The sequence below is a fragment of the Bombina bombina genome, unplaced genomic scaffold (genome assembly GCF_027579735.1).
Source record: "Bombina bombina isolate aBomBom1 unplaced genomic scaffold, aBomBom1.pri scaffold_1959, whole genome shotgun sequence".
NCBI classification, from domain to species: Eukaryota; Metazoa; Chordata; class Amphibia; order Anura; family Bombinatoridae; genus Bombina; species Bombina bombina.
Genome location: NW_026510858.1, coordinates 20,458 through 44,162, shown reverse-complemented (window position 1 = coordinate 44,162; position 23,705 = coordinate 20,458). Strand labels below are relative to the sequence as shown.

The 23,705-nt window shown below is 38.9% G+C and overlaps 1 long non-coding RNA gene across 1 annotated transcript; it reads right to left on the bottom strand.

The window, feature by feature from the left end:
• Positions 1-630: 630 nt before the first annotated feature.
• LOC128643497 (uncharacterized) lies at positions 631-23,465 on the bottom strand. The gene is made up of 3 exons (XR_008399825.1): positions 23,393-23,465; positions 1,988-2,070; positions 631-683 (listed from the first exon to the last, which is right to left on the bottom strand). It is a non-coding gene; the product is annotated as an uncharacterized LOC128643497 (long non-coding RNA).
• Between the last annotated feature and the right edge of the window lie 240 nt (positions 23,466-23,705).

Sequence of the window (23,705 nt, the reverse complement as noted above, 5' to 3'; positions counted from 1 at the left end):
CAAACACTGTCTTGTTAAAGAAGCTGAGGGTAAAGGTGATGGACTGGCCAAGGTCTCCAGACCTAAACCCTATTGAGCATCTGTGGAGCATCCTCAAATGGAAGGTGGGGGAGCGCAAGATCTCTAACATCCACCAGCTCTGTGATGTCGTCATGGAGGAGTGGAAGAGGACTCCATGGAAACCTGTGAATCTCTGGTGAACTCCATGCCCAAGATGGTTAAGGCAGTGCTGGGAAATAATGGTGGCCACACAAAATATTGACACTTTAGGCCCAATTTGGACATTTCCACTTAGGGGTGTACTCACTTTTGTTGTTTAGACATTAATGGCTGTGTGTTGAGTTATTTTGAGGGGACAGCAAATTTACAGTTATACAGGCTGTACACTCAATTTAGTCTGCTGCATCATCACTAGCCTGCTTATTCCTTTTTTTATTTTATTTTTTATAAGATGCACTTCTGTAAAGCAAAAATATTGTATCAGACATTCTAATTTTCTGAAAAACATTGGCAAGTGCAATGCTGCTGTCTGAATAATAATATTTGGCCATTAACTGTCTCAGAATTTGGTGTAAAGAATAATGTAACCTCACTAACCCATGTATTACTTATTGTGAATGATACTCACAGCTTGGCATAAAGTGTCCCCTTGAAGAGTCAGCACTCCCTTGACTTGATCTGAACTGGAGAATGGGAAAGTTAGCAAGGACAGAAACACATGAGAAAGCTTAGTATATGGTAATTCAATAAACTAAACTATAACACAGCCTCTTGTTTCAGTAACTGCTGATCTCCATTTATTGAAAGTCAGAGATAAGAGACAGTCTATGTAGTTGTTTAAAGTTTACTGCAAATATAAAGGATATTGTGGAACAAAAAGTACAACTCATTAAAGCATGTCATTTTAGCACTACTGACCCTGCAAGTCTATGTGTTTAACTCCCACAAAGGGAGCCACAGAGAACAGCCAAATATGGAGCAGCACAGATTAATGACTGACTAGCTCTCAGGGATTTTTTTCAACCCCACCCGCTAGTCTTCCCTGGTCAGCAAAGCTGTGACTCCTGAATGTAAGACATTCTTGTGAGCAAAGCGCCTTTTTATTACAACCTTTTTACCTTATAATTATGTGATGTTAGACAAAGAGCAAAAGGAAACAAATTTATTCAAGAGACATTTAAAAAAAAAAAATCTGTTATATTAATACACTTTTTACTGCCCCCTTATTTCAGTTCTTATGACAGGCATGCATTTTTGCCAATTAGTGCTGACTCATAAATAACTCCTCGAGAGTGAGCACAAGGTAATCTATATGGCACACATGAACTAGAAGTGTCTAGCTGTGAGATAAGAGGCAGCCTTCAAGGGCTGAGAAATTAGCATACAAGCCTACCTAGGTTTAACTTTCAACAAAGAATACTAAGAGAACAAAGCAAATTTGATGATCAAAGGAAATTGGAAAGTTGTTTAAAATTACATGTCCCATCTGAATCATAAAAGTTTAATTTTGTCTTGAATGTCCCTAAAGAAAAGCAGTAGAATTTACACTCCCAGCGGGGTTAGGAAAAATAAGCAATACAATGATAATCTTTCAATTTTCTAAATGCTAAATGTAGCCACCAATAAGCAAGCGCTATCCAGGGTTCTGAACCAAAATGGTCCGGCTCCTATGCTTTTACATTCCTGCTTTTTCAAATAAAGATAGAAAGATAATGAATAACAATTGCTAATAGGAGTAAATTAGAAAGTTGCTTAAAATTGCCTGCTCTATCTGAATCATGAAAGAAAAAAAATGTGGGTTTAGTGTCCCTTTAACTATAAAAATCTCAAAGAATATGTGAATGTCCGTGTGCATACTCATAGAAATCTCAAAGCCTATGTGAATGTCAGTGTGCATACTCACAGAAGCAATACAAAGATAAAATATTTCAATGGGTCACGAGCCTCTGCTGATGAGAATACCTGCAATGTGACACAAAGAACGTACCCAGAGGTTCCCAGTATAAAGTTCTCTTGCTTGGTGGATCCATCAGCTGCTCCACTAGGCAGTGAAAATCTGCGTGAAGCTTCCTTAAAAAACAAATTATAAACATTAGGGTTGCACAGTAGTTTATTTTTATAGTTTAGATAATTTCATGATAAAAACGTATTTTCAAATCTTTAAAGAATACATAGAAACATAGAATTCTGACGGTAGATAAGAACCAAAAAGGCCCGTCAAGTCACACGTTACTTTTTTATGAGGATAGCCTTATGCATGTCCCAGTCATTTTTGAATTCATTTACAGTCTTTGTGTTTACCACCTCAAATGGAAGTTTATTCCATGAATCCACCACCCTTTCTGTAAAAGAGGGTAAAAAAAAAGTTCCACTGCAACGTGGAACTTTAGAGAGACATGAAACCCATTTTTCTATCATGATTCAGACAGAGCATATAATTTTAAACAACGTTTTCATTTACTTCATTATGTACTTTGCTTCATTCTCTTGGTCTCCTTTACTGAAAAGCATACCTAAGTAGGTTTAGAAGATTGGAGCTAGCTGCTGTAGTGACTGTACAAGTCATTGGCTTACTAATGTGTTCACCTAGCTCCCAGTAGTGTATTGCTGCTCCTTCAATAAAGGATAGCAAGACAATGAAGCAATATTGATGAAAAAAGGAGCACTACGGACATTGCTTCCAGCTGACTACGGGTGCTCGTGGAGGCCAGATATCTTGCTCCTAACACATTTAGTTTGCCTAGGGGCATACATCTTCTGGAGGAATGTCCAGTGTACCTTCCTTTGTAGAAACAGTTAAACCTGTGTGGTACTCGGTTGAATAACAGCTTCGGAAACAAGACGTGCAATCATTTCGGATGTAGTGAGAGGACCTGGGCATATATTAATAGGAGTCTTGTAATCTTATCACACTTGTGAGTTGTTATATTTATGTTTTTTTTTTTTTTTAAATAAACACATTTGAATCTGGGTTACGCTGTTTCTTTCGCTTTTCTCTGCAATAACGTATGTGATGGAAAGCACAAAGAATTCTGTCTGAATACAGCAGCACTGTTTCTTTCCTCATTACGGTCTTTTCTGTTTCAGAAGCGAGGGTGCAATTTGACTGTTTAAGCAAAATTGATAATAGAAGAAAGAAAACATTTGGGCTTCATGTCCCTTTAATTAAGATTCTACATACACAGCTCAGCAATTGGTACTTCCTTCTGGATAGTGCACGCTGGACTGGAGCCATGGCATAAGCTCCCAACTTGTAATGCAAAAAGTGCAATGTCCAGAGCAGTGATTTTTAACCTTTTTTTTTGCCGTGGCACACTTTTTTACATTAAAAAATCCTGTGGCACACCACCATCCCAAAATTTTAAAAGAAATCACACATTGTAGCCTAATACAGCATATATATATATATATATATATATATATATACACACATACACACAAACACACACATACTGTATGTATTGTGCTGTTATGCCATGCCTCCTACAAACTACCCCTGCACTGGGAGTAAAAAACAAGCAAAGTTTAAAAAATATGTCACACTGTTGTCAGTCTGCCGTGGCACACCTGAGGATCTCTCACGGCACACTAGTGTGCCACGGCACACTGGTTGAAAAACACTGGTCCAGAGCACTATAATATATTCAAATATTTATTGCAGCATACAGACAAGTAACTGTGCATGATTAAGGGCATGTGTGCCCGAAACATCACACATTTAAATGTCTGTATGCTACAATAAATATATGAATATATTATAGTGCTGTGGACATTGCACTTTTTGCTTTTAATTGGGATTGGTAGTTACTACAGTCTCTATACAGAGATAAGAAAGGAATGCATGCGAGTGATTAGAAAAGGATATCTGATCTCACTGCAAGCTTAGCCTATTTGGAAGGGTTGTGGTTTCAAAGAGCAAATCCAGCTATTTAATTTACAAAAATAAATATAAACGAACAATTCCTCATACATTTTATACTCTACATCTAGTATAAACAGTCATTGGAAACAAATTAAGAGGAAACCAATTTTATAGTACACCGTTCCTTTAACTCATCTATTGTAATAAAAGCACTACGAGCAAGATTATGCAGTCTTCATTAAGAAGTATAGGGCACGCTAGTTTTGGCCGTGGTACAATGCTTTGGCTAACATTTTTAACTATCTACTTCTAATACCTAGTTCGGCAAGGCCAAAACGCAAGATAATGTAGTGATCAAGTGCGGTGGTTTAGCACGAAACACGTATGAAAGAAAGCTATGTGCCGCTCATTGTGGTTACACTGAGGTTTTCGTCATGAATTTATATGGCTCAATAAAGATGTGAAGTTTTTACTATCTGCTCAACCTGGTACTATTTTTGATATTTTTGATACATGGTGACGTCAGTGTGGAATGTGGAGGTTCAACTTTATTGGTGGATCGCATGTGTGTTTGGACAGAGGACACTGCTTCTGGCACCTTTTCACAACACGCCACGGTTCCAGTGTATTTGTAGTGTTATGCTGAAAATACGTTGTACACACCTTGAAGCACAGTAGCACGGTAAGTGCACCAGTTTTGTATATCTACTACTGCAAGATAACAAAGGGTCGTGCTCCACTTGTAATCTAGATCTTTATTAGTCTTACAAAAATCTGATATTTTGGGGGCTAGTGCATTCCTGGTTTTGGCAGCAGAGCCATAAAGCTTTTAAATGGTGTTTATTTGGCATTGTTCATACATGTCCAGACAAAAAACAAACAAACAAACAAAGAAGCTGAAGTTTTATTTGGCAACCATGTACCTATGCTGTTTTAACACCAGACTGAAGTAACTTTCACAAAACATTTGTTTTCATTGAAAACTTTTCAAATTGGATCTGAAAGTATTGTCTAAGGCACTGGTTTTCAAACCAGTCCTCCCTAACAGGTCAGGTTTTCAGGATTACCTTGGGTGAGAGCAGGTAAAATAACCATGTTTACTGATCAGCAGATTATTTCATCTGTGCTCTAGTTCAGATATCCTCAAAATCTGGCCTGTTAGGGAGGTCTGAGGACAGGTTTAAAAAAAACAAAATTTATGCTTACCTGATAAATTCCTTTCTCCTGTAGTGTAGTCAGTCCACGGGTTATCCATTACTTATGGGATTATAACTCCTCCCTAACAGGAAGTGCAAGAGGATCACCCAAGCAGAGCTGCTATATAGCTCCTCCCCTCTACGTCATACCCAGTCATTCGACCGAAACCAAACGAGAAAGGAGAAACTATAGGGTGCAGTGGTGACTGGAGTTTAATTTAAAATTTAGACCTGCCGTAAAAAACAGGGCGGGCCGTGGACTGACTACACTACAGGAGAAAGGAATTTATCAGGTAAGCATAAATTTTGTTTTCTCCTGTTAAGTGTAGTCAGTCCACGGGTCATCCATTACTTATGGGATACCAATACCAAAGCTAAAAGTACACGGATGACGGGAGGGACAGGCAGGATCTCTATACGGAAGGAACCACTGCCTGAAGAATCTTTCTCCCAAAAACAGCCTCCGAAGAAGCAAAAGTGTCAAATTTGTAAAATTTGGAAAAAGTGTGAAGTGAAGACCAAGTTGCAGCCTTGCAAATCTGTTCAACAGAGGCCTCATTTTTAAAGGCCCAAGTGGAAGCCACAGCTCTCGTAGAATGAGCTGTAATTCTTTCAGGAGGCTGCTGTCCAGCAGTCTCATAGGCTAAACGTATTATGCTACGAAGCCAGAAAGAGAGAGAGGTAGCAGAAGCTTTTTGACCTCTCCTCTGTCCAGAATAAACGACAAACAGGGAAGAAGTTTGGCGAAAATCTTTAGTTGCCTGTAAATAAAATTTCAGGGCACGGACTACGTCCAGATTGTGTAGAAGTCGTTCCTTCTTTGAAGAAGGGTTAGGACACAATGATGGAACAACAATCTCTTGATTGATATTCCTATTAGTGACTACCTTAGGTAAGAACCCAGGTTTAGTACGCAGAACTACCTTGTCTGAATGAAAAATCAGATAAGGAGAATCACAATGTAAGGCCGATAACTCAGAGACTCTTCGAGCCGAGGAAATAGCCATTAAAAACAGAACTTTCCAAGATAACAGTTTGATATCAATGGAATGAAGGGGTTCAAACGGAACACCCTGTAAAACGTTAAGAACTAAGTTTAAGCTCCATGGCGGAGCAACAGTTTTAAACACAGGCTTAATCCTGGCCAAAGCCTGACAAAAAGCCTGAACGTCTGGAACCTCTGACAGACGTTTGTGTAAAAGGATGGACAGAGCTGAGATCTGTCCCTTTAAAGAACTAGCAGATAAACCCTTTTCTAAACCTTCTTGTAGAAAAGACAATATCCTAGGAATCCTAACCTTACTCCATGAGTAACTCTTGGATTCGCACCAATGTAAGTATTTACGCCATATTTTATGGTAAATTTTCCTGGTAACAGGTTTCCTAGCCTGTATTAAGGTATCAATTACTGACTCCGAAAATCCACGCTTTGATAAAATCAAGCGTTCAATCTCCATGCAGTCAGCCTCAGAGAAATTAGATTTTGATGTTTGAAAGGACCCTGAATTAGAAGGTCCTGTCTCAGAGGCAGAGACCAAGGTGGACAGGATGACATGTCCACTAGATCTGCATACCAGGTCCTGCGTGGCCACGCAGGCGCTATTAGAATCACCGATGCTCTCTCCTGTTTGATCCTGGCAATCAATCGAGGAAGCATCGGGAAACACATAAGCCATCTTGAAGGCCCAAGGTGCTGTCAGAGCATCTATCAGAACCTCTCCCGGGTCCCTGGACCTGGACCCGTAATACGGAAGCTTGGCGTTCTGGCGAGACGCCATGAGATCCAGATCTGGTTTGCCCCAACGCCGAAGTATTTGGGCAAAGACCTCCGGATGAAGTTCCCACTCCCCCGGAAGAAAAGTCTGGCGACTTAGAAAATCCGCCTCCCAGTTCTCCACGCCTGGGATGTGGATCGCTGATAGGTGGCAAGAGTGAGACTCTGCCCAGTGAATTATCTTTGAGACTTCCATCATCGCTAGGGAACTCCTTGTCCCTCCTTGATGGTTGATGTAAGCCACAGTCGTGATGTTGTCCGACTGAAACCTGATGAACCTCAGAGTTGCTAGCTGAGGCCAAGCTAGAAGGGCATTGAAAACTGCTCTTAATTCCAGAATGTTTATGGGAAGGAGACTCTCCTCCTGAGTCCATGATCCCTGAGTCTTCAGGGAATTCCAGACAGCGCCCCAACCTAGCAGGCTGGCGTCTGTTGTTACAATCGTCCAATCTGGTCTGCTGAAGGGCATCCCCTTGGACAGATGTGGCTGAGAGAGCCACCATAGAAGAGAATTTCTGGTCTCTTGATCCAGATTCAGCATAGGGGACAAATCTGAGTAATCCCCATTCCACTGACTTAGCATGCACAATTGCAGTGGTCTGAGATGCAGGCGTGCAAAGGGAACTATGTCCATTGCCGATACCATTAAGCCGATTACCTCCATGCATTGAGCCACTGACGGGTGTGGAATGGAATGAAGGACACGGCAAGCATTTAGGAGTTTTGTTAACCTGTCCTCTGTCAGGTAAATTTTCATTTCTACCGAATCTATAAGAGTCCCTAAGAAGGGAACTCTTGTGAGTGGCAATAGAGAACTCTTTTCTTCGTTCACCTTCCACCCATGTGACCTTAGAAATGCCAGTACTAACTCTGTATGAGACTTGGCAGCTTGGAAACTTGACGCTTGTATCAGAATGTCGTCTAGGTACGGAGCTACCGATATTCCTCGCGGTCTTAGTACCGCCAGAAGAGAACCCAGAACCTTTGTGAAGATTCTTGGAGCAGTAGCTAACCCGAAGGGAAGAGCTACAAACTGGTAATGCCTGTCCAGGAAGGCAAACCTTAGGTACCGGTAATGATCTTTGTGAATCGGTATGTGAAGGTAGGCATCCTTTAAATCCACTGTGGTCATGTACTGACCCTTTTGGATCATGGGTAAGATTGTCCGAATAGTTTCCATTTTGAACGATGGAACTCTTAGGAATTTGTTTAGGATCTTTAAATCCAAGATTGGTCTGAAGGTTCCCTCTTTCTTGGGAACCACAAACAGATTTGAGTAAAACCCTTGTCCGTGTTCCGACCGCGGAACCGGGTGGATCACTCCCATTAGTAAAAGATCTTGTACACAGCGTAGAAACGCCTCTTTCTTTATCTGGTTTGTTGACAACCTTGAAAGATGAAATCTCCCTTTTGGGGGAGATGCTTTGAAGTCCAGAAGATATCCCTGAGATATGATCTCTAACGCCCAGGGATCCTGGACATCTCTTGCCCAAGCCTGGGCGAAGAGAGAAAGTCTGCCCCCCACTAGATCCGCTTCCGGATAGGGGGCCCTCACTTCATGCTGTCTTAGGGGCAGCAGCAGGTTTTCTGGCCTGCTTGCCCTTGTTCCAGGTCTGGTTAGGTTTCCAGCCCTGTCTGTAGCGAGCAACGGTTCCTTCCTGTTTTGGAGCGGAGGAAGTTGATGCTGCTCCTGCCTTGAAGTTACGAAAGGCACGAAAATTAGACTGTCTAGCCCTTGGTTTGGCTCTGTCTTGAGGCAGGGCATGGCCCTTACCTCCAGTAATGTCAGCGATAATTTCTTTCAAACCGGGCCCGAATAGTGTCTGCCCCTTGAAAGGTATGTTAAGCAATTTAGATTTAGAAGTCACATCAGCTGACCAGGATTTAAGCCACATCGCTCTGCGCGCCTGAATGGCGAATCCGGAGTTCTTAGCCGTAAGTTTAGTTAAATGTACTACGGCATCCGAAATAAATGAATTAGCTAGCTTAAGGACTCTAAGCTTGTCTGTAATCTCATCCAGCGTAGCTGAGCTAATGGTCTCTTCCAGAGACTCAAACCAGAATGCCGCCGCAGCCGTGACAGGCGCAATGCATGCAAGGGGTTGCAATATAAAACCTTGTTGAACAAACATTTTCTTAAGGTAACCCTCTAACTTTTTATCCATTGGATCTGAAAAAGCACAGCTATCCTCCACCGGGATAGTGGTACGCTTAGCTAAAGTAGAAACTGCTCCCTCCACCTTAGGGACCGTCTGCCATAAGTCCCGTGTGGTGGCGTCTATTGGAAACATTTTTCTAAATATAGGAGGGGGTGAGAAAGGCACACCGGGTCTATCCCACTCCTTGTTAACAATTTCTGTAAGTCTTTTAGGTATAGGAAAAACGTCAGTACTCGTTGGTACCGCAAAATATTTATCCAGCCTATTTTCTCTGGGATTGCAACCGTGTTACAATCATTCAAAGCCGCTAACACCTCCCCTAGTAACACACGGAGGTTCTCAAGCTTAAATTTAAAATTTGAAAATGTCTGAATCCAGTTTATTTGGATCAGATCCGTCACCCATAGAATGAAGCTCTCCGTCTTCATGTTCTGCAAATTGTGACGCAGTATCAGACATGGCCCTAGTATTATCAGCGCACTCTGTTCTCACCCCAGAGTGGTCGCGTTTACCCCTAAGTTCTGGCAATTTAGATAAAACTTCAGTCATAACATTAGCCATGTCTTGCAAAGTGATTTGTAATGGCCGCCCTGATGTACTTGGCGCCACAATATCACGCACCTCCTGAGCGGGAGATGCAGGTACTGACACGTGAGGAAAGTTAGTCGGCATAACTTCCCCCTCGTTGTCTGGTGAATTTTTCTTAACATGTACAGATTGGCTTTTATTTAAAGTAGCATCAATGCAATTAGTACATAAATTTCTATTGGGCTCCACATTGGCCTTTGAACATATTGCACAAAGAGATTCCTCTGTGTCAGACATGTTTAAACAAACTAGCAATTAGACTAGCAAGCTTGGAAAATACTTTTCAAATGAATTTACAAGCAATATAAAAAACGTTACTGTGCCTTTAAGAAGCACACAAAAACTGTCACAGTTGAGATAACAATGAACCGGATTAGTTATAGCAACCAAATTTTCACATTAAATGCATTAATTTAGCAAAGGATTGCACCCACTAGCAAATGGATGATTAACCCCTTAATACCAAAAAAACGGATAACAAATAAAATATATACGTTTTTATCACAGTCAAAGCATAGTCTCACAGGTCTGCTGTGAGTGATTACCTCCCTCAAACTAGTTTTGGAGACCCCTGAGCTCTGTAGAGACGTCCTGGATCATGCAGGGAGAACAAGGAAGACTTGTGACTGAATTTCTACTGCGCAGTAAAGCGCCAAAATAGGCCCCTCCCACTCATAATACAACAGTGGGGAAGCTCAGTAAACTGATTTTATTCAAAACAAACGACAGCCAAGTGGAAAAATAATGCCCATAACATTTTTCACCAAGTACCTCAGAGAGAAAACGATTAACATGCCAGTAAACGTTTTAAATATAAATATATGAAATGTTATTAAAAAGCCTGTTGCTAGTCGCTTTCACTGCAGAAAGGCTATAAGTTATATGTATGCAGTATTTTCTTAGTGAAGTGCCATTCCCCAGAAATACTTCAGTGCCAACATACATACATATCAGCCTGATACCAGTTGCTACTACTGCATTTAAGGCTGTACTTACATTATATCGGTATTAGCAGTATTTTCTCAGTCAATTCCATTCCTTAGAAAATAATATACTGCAACATACCTCTTTGCAGGTGAACCCTGCCCGCTGTCCCCTGTTCTGAAGTTACCTCGCTCCTCAGAATGGCCGAGAACAGCAAATGGATCTTAGTTACGTCCGCTAAGATCATACACAAACTCAGGTAGATTCTTCTTCTAATACTGCCTGAGAAAAAAACAACACACTCCGGTGCTGTTTAAAATAACAAACTTTTGATTGAAGAAATAAAAACTAAGTTTAATAACCACAGTCCTCTCACACATCCTATCTATTAGTTAGGTGCAAGAGAATGACTGGGTATGACGTAGAGGGGAGGAGCTATATAGCAGCTCTGCTTGGGTGATCCTCTTGCACTTCCTGTTAGGGAGGAGTTATAATCCCATAAGTAATGGATGACCCGTGGACTGACTACACTTAACAGGAGAAACAGTGGTCTAAGGTTTATACCAAATGTGAAAGTTGTATTTCCAAGAATATCCCTATATTAGAGGTATTATGCGTTTTGGGTACTGGCCTTGCCTGACCAGATTGACCACAAAATGTTCAAAATTAGCTAAGGTTTCTATACTTAGACCATAAAAGTGGATTTAATTTACAAAAATGAAAGCCTATGACAATTTTAACGCTACTGGAAAAAAATAGGAAATATAGAAGGCAGAGAAATAGAGGAGCTTACTGAGGAATAAAGATTTTTTGTACATGGTTTAGCACAAACAAAACCCTATTGAAGACGTTTTAGAAAAGAGGGCTTGTTTGATACATTATAGAGGCATGTGATACATGTTATCTGTCTACAGTAACGTATCTGACTAGATATCTAAGATAGACCAAAAAGCCATTTATATTTTTATTTTTTAATGGTAGTGGAATAGTGCTCAGATTGAAACAAGTAAACTTACAAAGATATTCACAGTTCATTTTGTACATTCTTCAAGGAGTTTGCCTTTAACACATTTAACATAATGTGGAAGGACTAATAGTATATTCCTGTATGTGATATGTTATGAGATTTATCAAGTGTCCATAAGCTCATGAGAGGAGTTAGTATATTAATCCTATGTTAAGATTCACAGATTCAAACCATGTGCCATATTTAGTTTATATATAAAACAAAAAATGAAATAAAGTGTTAAATCTCAAACAAACATTTGCAAACAGTTTAGGTAGTTTCATTATCTGTGTGAGGATTAGATATAAAAGTTCTGCTCTCATGCACCTACTTGTTCATTGGATCTCAGCTTAAACTGTGCATTTGCACTAATATCCTATCTTTCTATTGGCTGCACCACTTACCTGACAAAATTAGTGAGGGGGGGGGGGGACCCATGGAGGCTGCCCGGGGGGTTATTAAAACAGCAAATATAAAAGTTAAAAGTTTTACATTGAGGGATATATATTTTTGAACCCCCATAAACATCATTTGTTCACTTAATGGGATTACAAACATTTATATTTTAAAAAGAAAATTCTTTAGAGGGACATAAATACATACATATATATATATACATATATATATACATATACATATATACATATACATATACATATACATATACATATATATATATATATATATATATATATATATATATATATACACACACATATATACACACACACATACACACACAGGTGACCCTCGGTTTACAACGGTTCAATTTGCACCGTTTCAGAATAACAACCTTTTTTTCAGTCATTTGACTGCTATTGAAAAGCATTGAGAAGCAGTGCACTGATTAAAAAAGCCAGTAGGTGGAGCTGTCCGCTTGTGTTGCAGCAAAGATATGCAAGCCAAGCAAGCTGAAATTAATAAGTTTAACCAGACCTGAGCTATCGAACAGATTACAAAGGAACAAGATCTTCCTGTCTATAAATCAGTCCAGATTGGAAAGCATAGAAAGAACTGTTTGCAGAAAAATGCAAGTGAAGTCTGTGTTGTGTGATTTTATTAGGTTTAAAATGCTGTTTAGCAAATGTTTTTGTTCATTTAACTTAGTTTAATTATATATTCTGTGTTGTGTGGTTATTTTATTAGGTTTATAATGCTGTTTAGCATGTAAAGTCTTCATTTCAAAGCTTTAAAAATGTATTAGGTGTTACTTATGACAATTTTGAGAGGGGCCTGGAACCTAACACCCTCACTTCCCATTGACTTACATTATAACTGGGTTTCAATTTACAACGGTTTCGATTTACAACCATTACTTCTGGAACCTAACCCCGGCGCAAACTGAGGGATATAGATAGATATATATATATATATATAAAAAAGAGAAAAAAGCCGGATACGGTCTTAAATTAAAACGTCCAATTTATTGGTCAATGTTAAAAATTGACAGTACTCAAGCGAAAAAGTCTAACATGTTTCGGCACATGGCCTTACTCATAGACATAATTTTCTTAGTGAAAACCGCCAGTATTTAAAAGCAGTAGTGAGTATCTATTGGTTGTCATTAATTGCTAACAAGTAACAAGTGATAATATACTTAGACAATAAGAGAACCTAACTAACAATGCTGTTGAATAAACACATGATTGCTGCACAGGTATATAGAATTAACATAAATGAGTGGCATATAAATCCTAGCAAAAATTAATATAAATGAATAAATAAATATACCTTATATGTGGCGGCTAGTGTGAATTCAATTGAATCAACAAATATATATATAAGTGAATGAATCTATACAGACAGATTGCAATATACAAAGATAAACCACGTGAGGCTTGTTTTGGTACGCTGAAGCAATTTAGAGATTCACATACTTATGATCATATATGCAATGTTAATACATAAGCCTAGAACAATTTTAAATGACTACTGTTATATATGGCCAATTAGAAAACCACCTCTGTTTCATACAGTTCATTCATCATTAATAGATATATGAACTGTATGAAACAGAGGTGGTTTTCTAATTGGCCATATATAACAGTAGTCATTTAAAATTGTTCTAGGCTTATGTATTAACATTGCATATATGATCATAAGTATGTGAATCTCTAAATTGCTTCAGCGTACCAAAACAAGCCTCACGTGGTTTATCTTTGTATATTGCAATCTGTCTGTATAGATTCATTCACTTATATATATATTTGTTGATTCAATTGAATTCAAACTAGCCGCCACATATATGGTATATTTATTTATTCATTTAATATTAATTTTTGCTAGGATTTATATGCCACCCATTTATGTTAATTCTATATACCTGTGCAGCAATCATGTGTTTATTCAACAGCATTGTTAGTTAGGTTCTCTTATTGTCTAAGTATATTATCACTTGTTACTTGTTAGCAATTAATGACAACCAATAGATACTCACTACTGCTTTTAAATACTGGCGGTTTTCACTAAGAAAATTATGTCTATGAGTAAGGCCATGTGCCAAAACATGTTAGACTTTTTCGCTTGAGTACTGTCAATTTTTAACATTGACCAATAAATTGGACGTTTTAATTTAAGACCGTATCCGGCTTTTTTCTCTTTTTGTATCTATTTCATTATCCCTTACAAAAGCCAGGTCTTATAACGAACTTTCTGATTCCTGATAAGCATCAGGGATTTTTCCATTTGTTCCCCGGACTGGGATTCTTGAAGTTGCCCCAGAAGGATTGGCCGAGCGGTGGAGCTACGTCACAGACGAGCACGGATTGGCTGGTATCGACAAAAGGGTGTGACAGGAAGTGCAGCTACGCCAGAGAGCGGACGCAAGGAGTGGATATCGTAGGAATTCACCGGTCTTCCAGAGGTGCAGCGGTGGCCGTGCCGTATGGTAAAGTTACCGGAGAATCACAAGTTAAACCCTCCATTCACTTATCTGCTGTAAAGAATCCTGTGAGTACTTACCCCTGTTGATCCACGATGTCTTTCCATTTCCCCACCGAGCCTCATTGAGGTCTTCAGAGTGACTGTTTGTCACGGCAGGAAACCACAATTCAGCCTTGATGTTTTTTCCTGTGATATATATATATATATATATATATATATATACACACATACACACACAAAACACGGAAGGGAACTGCACTCTCATACCGGACCGGGTACACATCCTATGACCCTGCAACATGCTCAGCCCTGGGTGCCACTGGCACTCACAGGAAGCTGTGCTGTCCCCAGAGCCACAAGCAGTTAACCCCAGACAGGTCTGGGTGCAAGAACCATAGGGAAAATTACAAAACAAATTAATACAACACACAGAGAAAACCCAGCACTCACTTACAAGCTCTCAGCTAAGATTTAAAAGCAAAACTGGAAAGGTTAGTCACCGCATCTGGCCAAATGGGACAAGCTCAGGTACCACGTCAAGGTCCTTTCCAATACCTGAGACCCTAAAACAGCCACACAATCCAAGCTTTCAAATCCAATACCTGGGTCTCAGGTATTGGAAAGGACCTTGACGTGGTACCTGAGCTTGTCCCATTTGGCCAGATGCGGTGACAATATATATATATATATATATATGTGTGTATGTGTGTATATATATATATATACATACATATACACACACACACACATATATATTATTATATATATATATATATATATATATATACATACACACACACACACACACACACACACACAAATGCATATTTAGAAAACCATATGTATGTGTCTCAATGTTAAAGCTCTTTGTCAGTTTTTTTTTCCTAACACCCGAGATCTCCTAATCTTTGAGCCCTTATAACTTTTTGTTCAATATTTTTTTTAAATAATTTTTATTATTTAGACAGTGCTAATGAGTGTATTATTGTTTAAAATGATAGATAATCCCTTTATTACCCATTCCCAGTTATGCACAGCCAACAAGGTTTTATGAATATACTTTTAACCTCTGTAATTACATTGTATCTAAGCCTCTCGACAGCCCCCAATCACATGACTTTTATCTATTATCTATAGAATTGCATTTTAGCCGTGCTGTGCAGAACCCACGGGCGTTAGCACAATGTTATCTATAAGGCCCATATGAACTAGCAGCCTCCTGTTGTGAAAAGCAAATAGAAAAGCATGTGATAAGAGGCTGTCTGTAGTTGCTTAGAAACAGGCAGAAATTTTAGAGGTTTAAATGTTATAAAGTATATTAATATAACAATGTTGATTGTGCAAAGCTGGGGAATGGGTAGTAAAGGCGTTATCTATCTTTTTAAACAATAACAATTTGTGTTGACTGTCCCTTTAAAGGTCCTCTTCTGCCACTCTATTCACCATTCCTGTTACAACAAGGAAGCTGGTCGATCAGCGTTCTCATTCAGAGCTCCTCAAACATTGAATAACGGAAACCACCAAATCCTACGCCAACCTGAGGTCTTAGAAAAGAAACATCTCTCTATCTTTACAAACAAATCAATCTTGCAAAGACAGTAAATTCAGCTGTGTAAAAATGTAACTATTTGTACATTATGTATTGTATTGCTGGCCTTATCCCAAGACATACTTGAAAATAAGAGAAATCTTAAAGTGAAGGTAAAGTTAGCATCTTTATTACTTTTCAAATGTCAGTCGCCTAAAAAACATAATTTATGTAAGAACTTACCTGATAAATTCATTTCTTTCATATTAGCAAGAGTCCATGAGCTAGTGACGTATGGGATATACATTCCTACCAGGAGGGGCAAAGTTTCCCAAACCTCAAAATGCCTATAAATACACCCCTCACCACACCCACAAATCAGTTTAACGAATAGCCAAGAAGTGGGGTGATAAGAAAAAAGTGCGAAAGAATATAAAATATGAAATTGGAATAATTGTGCTTTATACAAAAAAATCATAACCACCACAAAAAAGGGTGGGCCTCATGGACTCTTGCGAATTTGAAAGAAATGAATTTATCAGGTAAGTTCTTACATAAATTATGTTTTCTTTCATGTAATTAGCAAGAGTCCATGAGCTAGTGACGTATGGGATAATGACTACCCAAGATGTGGATCTTTCCACGCAAGAGTCACTAGAGAGGGAGGGATAAAATAAAGACAGCCAATTCCTGCTGAAAATAATCCACACCCAAAATAAAGTTTAATGAAAAACATAAGCAGAAGATTCAAACTGAAACCGCTGCCTGAAGTACTTTTCTACCAAAAACTGCTTCAGAAGAAGAAAATACATCAAAATGGTAGAATTTAGTAAAAGTATGCAAAGAGGACCAAGTTGCTGCTTTGCAAATCTGATCAACCGAAGCTTCATTCCTAAACGCCCAGGAAGTAAAAACTGACCTAGTAGAATGAGCTGTAATCCTTTGAGGCGGAGTTTTACCCGACTCAACATAGGCATGATGAATTAAAGATTTCAACCAAGATGCCAAAGAAATGGCAGAAGCTTTCTGGCCTTTCCTAGAACCGGAAAAGATAACAAATAGACTAGAAGTCTTTCGAAAAGACTTAGTAGCTTCAACATAATATTTCAAAGCTCTAACAACATCCAAAGAATGCAACGATTTCTCCTTAGAATTCTTAGGATTAGGACATAATGAAGGAACCACAATTTCTCTACTAATGTTGTTGGAATTCACAACCTTAGGTAAAAATGCAAAAGAAGTTTGCAACACCGCCTTATCCTGATGAAAAATCAGAAAAGGAGACTCACAAGAAAGAGCAGATAATTCAGAGACTCTTCTGGCAGAAGAGATCGCCAAAAGGAACAAAACTTTCCAAGAAAGTAATTTAATGTCCAATGAATGCATGGGTTCAAAAGGAGGAGCTTGAAGAGCCCCCAGAACCAAATTCAAACTCCAAGGAGGAGAAATTGACTTAATGACAGGTTTTATACGAACCAAAGCTTGTACAAAACAATGAATATCAGGAAGATTAGCAATCTTTCTGTGAAAAAGAACAGAAAGAGCAGAGATTTGTCCTTTCAAGGAACTTGCGGACAAACCTTTATCTAAACCATCCTGAAGAAACTGTAAAATTCTCGGAATTCTAAAAGAATGCCAAGAAAAATGATGAGAAAGACACCAAGAAATATAAGTCTTCCAGACTCTATAATATATCTCTCTAGATACAGATTTACGAGCCTGTAACATAGTATTAATCACAGAGTCAGAGAAACCTCTTTGACCAAGAATCAAGCGTTCAATCTCCATACCTTTAAATTTAAGGATTTGAGATCCTGATGGAAAAAAGGACCTTGCGACAGAAGGTCTGGTCTTAACGGAAGAGTCCACGGTTGGCAAGAGGCCATCCGGACAAGATCCGCATACCAAAACCTGTGAGGCCATGCCGGAGCTACCAGCAGAACAAACGAGCATTCCTTCAGAATCTTGGAGATTACTCTTGGAAGAAGAACTAGAGGCGGAAAGATATAGGCAGGATGATACTTCCAAGGAACTGATAATGCATTCACTGCCTCCGCCTGAGGATCCCGGGATCTGGACAGATACCTGGGAAGTTTCTTGTTTAGATGAGACGCCATCAGATCTATTTCTGGAAGTTCCCACATTTGAACAATCTGAAGAAATACCTCTGGGTGAAGAGACCATTCGCCCGGATGCAACGTTTGGCGACTGAGATAATCCGCTTCCCAATTGTCTATACCTGGGATATGAACCGCAGAGATTAGACAGGAGCTGGATTCCGCCCAAACCAGAATTCGAGATACTTCTTTCATAGCCAGAGGACTGTGAGTCCCTCCTTGATGATTGATGTATGCCACAGTTGTGACATTGTCTGTCTGAAAACAAATGAACGATTCTCTCTTCAGAAGAGGCCAAGACTGAAGAGCTCTGAAAATTGCACGGAGTTCCAAAATATTGATCGGTAATCTCACCTCCTGAGATTCCCAAACTCCTTGTGCCGTCAGATATCCCCACACAGCTCCCCAACCTGTAAGACTTGCATCTGTTGAAATTACAGTCCAGGTCGGAAGAACAAAAGAAGCCCCCTGAATTAAACGATGGTGATCTGTCCACCACGTCAGAGAGTGTCGTATAATCGGTTTTAAAGATATTAATTGAGATATCTTTGTGTAATCCCTGCACCATTGATTCAGCATACAGAGCTGAAGAGATCGCATGTGAAAACGAGCAAAGTGGATCGCGTCCGATGCAGCAGTCATAAGACCTAGAATTTCCATGCATAAGGCTACCGAAGGGAATGATTGTGACTGAAGGTTTCGACAAGCTGAAATCAATTTTAGACGTCTCTTGTCTGTCAAAGACAGAGTCATGGACACTGAATCTATCTGGAAACCCAGAAAGGTTACCCTTGTCTGAGGAATCAATGAACTTTTTAGTGAATTGATCCTCCAACCATGATCTTGAAGAAACAACACAAGTCGATTCGTATGAGATTCTGCTAAATGTAAAGACTGAGCAAGTACCAAGATATCGTCCAAATAAGGAAATACCACAATACCCTGTTCTCTGATTACAGACAGAAGGGCACCGAGAACCTTTGTAAAAATTCTTGGGGCTGTAGCTAGGCCAAACGGCAGAGCCACAAACTGGTAATGCTTGTCCAGGAAAGAGAATCTCAGGAACTGATAGTGATCTGGATGAATTGGAATATGTAGATATGCATCCTGTAAATCTATCGTGGACATATAATGCCCTTGCTGAACAAAAGGCAAGATAGTCCTTACAGTTACCATTTTGAATGTTGGTATCCTTACATAGCGATTCAATATTTTTAGATCCAGAACTGGTCTGAAGGAATTCTCCTTCTTTGGTACAATGAAGAGATTCGAATAAAACCCCAGCCCCTGTTCCAGAACTGGAACTGGCATAATAACTCCAGCCAACTCTAGATCTGAAACACATTTCAGAAATGCTTGAGCTTTCACTGGATTTACTGGGACACGGAAAAGAAAAAATCTCTTTGCAGGAGGTCTTATCTTGAAACCAATTCTGTACCCTTCTGAAACAATGTTCTGAATCCAAAGATTGTGAATAGAATTGATCCAAATTTCTTTGAAAAAACGTAACCTGCCCCCTACCAGCTGAGCTGGAATGAGGGCCACACATTCATGTGGACTTAGAAGCTGGCTTTGCTTTTCTAGAAGGCTTGGATTTATTCCAGACTGGAGATGGTTTCCAAACTGAAACTGCTCCTGAGGAAGAAGGATCAGGCTTTTGTTCTTTGTTGAAACGAAAGGAACGAAAACGATTAGTAGCCCTGTTTTTACCTTTAGATTTTTTATCCTGTGGTAAAAAAGTTCCTTTCCCACCAGTAACAGTTGAGATAATAGAATCCAACTGAGAACCAAATAATTTGTTACCCTGGAAAGAAATGGAAAGTAGAGTCGATTTAGAAGACATATCAGCATTCCAAGTTTTAAGCCATAAAGCTCTTCTAGCTAAAATAGCTAGAGACATAAACCTGACATCAACTCTGATAATATCAAAAATGGCATCACAGATAAAATTATTAGCATATTGCAGAAGAATAATAATATTATGAGAATCATGATCTGTTACTTGTTGCGCTAAAGTTTCCAACCAAAAAGTTGAAGCTGCAGCAACATCAGCCAATGATATAGCAGGTCTAAGAAGATTACCTGAACACAGATAAGCTTTTCTTAGAAAGGATTCAATTTTCCTATCTAAAGGATCCTTAAACGAAGTACCATCTGACGTAGGAATAGTAGTACGTTTAGCAAGGGTAGAAATAGCCCCATCAACCTTAGGGATTTTGTCCCAAAATTCTAATTTATCAGACGGCACAGGATATAATTGCTTAAAACGTTTAGAAGGAGTAAATGAATTACCCAAATTATTCCATTCTCTGGAAATTACTTCAGAAATAGCACCAGGAACAGGAAAAACTTCTGGAATAACCACAGGAGATTTAAAGACCTTATCTAAACGTTTAGATTTAGTATCAAGAGGACCAGAATCCTCAATTTCTAAAGCAATTAGTACTTCTTTAAGCAAAGAACGAATAAATTCCATTTTAAATAAATATGAAGATTTATCAGCATCAACCTCTGAGACAGAATCCTCTGAACCAGAAGAGTCATTAGAATCAGAATGATGATGTTCATTTAAAAATTCATCTGTATAAAGAGAAGTTTTAAAAGATTTTTTATGTTTACTAGAAGGAGGAATAACAGACATAGCCTTCTTAATGGATTCAGAAACAAAATCTCTTATGTTATCAGGAACACTCTGAACATTAGATGTTGATGGAACTGCAACAGGTAATGGTACATTACTAAAGGAAATATTATCTGCATTAACAAGTTTGTCATGACAATTAGTACAAACAGCTGCTGGAGGAACAGCTACCGAAAGTTTACAGCAGATACACTTAGCTTTGGTAGTTCCAGCACTAGACAGCGATTTTCCTGAAGTATCTTCTGACTCAGATGCAACGTGAGACATCTTGCAATATGTAAGAGAAAAAACAACATATAAAGCAAAATTGATCAAATTCCTTAAATGACAGTTTCAGGAATGGGAAAAAATGCCAAGGAACAAGCTTCTAGCAACCAGAAGCAATGAAAAATGAGACTTAAATAATGTGGAGACAAAAGCGACGCCCATATTTTTTAGCGCCAAATAAGACGCCCACATTATTTGGCGCCTAAATGCTTTTGGCGCCAAAAATGACGCCACATCCGGAACGCCGACATCTTTGGCGCAAAAGAACGTCAAAAAAATGACGCAACTTCCGGCGACACGTATGACGCCGGAAACAGAAAAGATTTTTTGCGCCAAAAAAGTCAGCGCCAAGAATGACGCAATAAAATGAAGCATTTTCAGCCCCCGCGAGCCTAACAGCCCACAGGAAAAAAGTCAAATTTTTAAGGTAAGAAAAAATGATTGATTCAAATGCATTATCCCAAATATGAAACTGACTGTCTGAAAATAAGGAATGTTGAACATCCTGAGTCAAGGCAAATAAATGTTTGAATACATATATTTAGAACTTTATAAAAAAGTGCCCAACCATAGTTTAGAGTGTCACAGAAAATAAGACTTACTTACCCCAGGACACTCATCTACATGTTTGTAGAAAGCCAAACCAGTACTGAAACGAAAATCAGCAGAGGTAATGGTATATATAAGAGTATATCGTAGATCTGAAAAGGGAGGTAAGAGATGAATCTCTACGACCGATAACAGAGAACCTATGAAATAGACCCCGTAGAAGGAGATCATTGCATTCAAATAGGCAATACTCTCCTCACATCCCTCTGACATTCACTGCACGCTGAGAGGAAAACCGGGCTCCATCCTGCTGCGGAGCGCATATCAACGTAGAATATAGCACAAACTTACTTCACCACCTCCATAGGAGGCAAAGTTTGTAAAACTGATTTGTGGGTGTGGTGAGGGGTGTATTTATAGGCATTTTGAGGTTTGGGAAACTTTGCCCCTCCTGGTAGGAATGTATATCCCATACGTCACTAGCTCATGGACTCTTGCTAATTACATGAAAGAAAATAATGTTAGTTTAATTCATCAATTTCGTTAAAATTCGATATTTACCGTTTTATCCGATATTTATAACTCTATTCTCCTGGTTCTGTAATCTGCCCGTATTATTATTTTTTTTTCTGCAGCCAGGTCACGTTGTTCTAGTAGCCAATTATCTGTCTGGCCGTTAGGCGGCCGTCATTTGACGTCACCGCATAACTATTGGATCTGCGCATGCGTTAGATACACTTCCTGTATCTTATAAGCCATGCTCGTTCAAGATTTGCGCATGCGCAAATCTCCTTCACTCAAGCAACTCTGCCGAACGCACTTGGTTTAGCAACAATCAGCAATTTCTTTTATGCTAATCGAAAAGTGTAGAAAACAAAAAGCAGCCTTTACAGTTCGCTTGCAAGATAGTAATGAATGAATAGATATTCATTCAATACTATGTTGCAACGGGATTAACGCATGCGCTTCAGAATGTAATTGTTTTTAGTCGCGCAGGCGCAAATTGAGGTTGAGCCGTAGTGTGCGCATGCGCAAGATTGAATAAAATCGAGAACGCGCATTTACCATACGTATAGAGCGGGTGTCAACGCTCTATACGTAATACACCAAGAAAGCAGGAAATAACTTGAAGGCGGAGCTTTAATCGTCAGGACACGTACAGATAAAGTATTGATTTTATATTGATATATATAGAAATATGACATAAAAACTTAGCGATCATGCTATATTTTGAAGAATTAACACACTACTGCTTTCATTTCCCGGAAACTTTACCTTCACTTTAATGTATTTTTTCCTGGTAAAACATTTTATAAACAAATAAAAATAGAAGTAACGCTGTACAGGAACTGATAAACACTAATAACATTTACTCAAAGCGTTTTTGCTAATGGAAGTATATTGCAAAAATGTTCATATTTAAAATGCACCAATGCACACTTCCATTTGATCTTTCAATCCTTTTAAAAGGGACACTCAATAAAATTAAACTTTCATTATTCAGATAGAGCACGCAATTTTAAAAAGTTTCAAATTTACTTCCATTAACAAAATGTGCACAGTCTTTTTATATTTTAACTTTGAGTCACCAGCTCCTACCGAGCATGTGCAAGAATAAGTGTGTATGCATTTGTGAATGGCTGATTGCTGTCACATGGTACGTGTATGCATTTGTGATTGGCTGATGGCTATCACATGGTACAGGGGGAGTGGTAAAAGACATAAGTTTTAAAATAGTCAGAAAAAAAATCTACTACTCATTTGAAGTTCAGACCAAGTTCTATTGCATTGTCTTGTTATCTTGCATTTGCCGATTATGCAAATCTACAGTGTTGACTGATCCTTTAAGGCTGCTTTACGCAATGCTATTTTAACAAACGTTTGATGGGTAAACTGACCTGCAAAATATCCTGCAGCTGCTTCAGAACAGAATGAACTTCTTCCTTCAAAAGCCATTTGAATTCCTCCTCCTAGAAAAGAATGACAATAAGTGAGAGTGGTTAATATATGAAGACAATATTAAATGGACATTCCAGCCACCCACAAGGATGCCTTTCACAAATAAAAGCTATAGCCATTTCAAAATTGTATTTAAAAGTGACAAGAACAACATTTTTTTTATGATTTAGGTACAATTTTAAACAACTTTCCAATTTACGTCTAATATCAAATGCACTACTGGTTGCAAACTGAACACATGGGTGTGCCAAT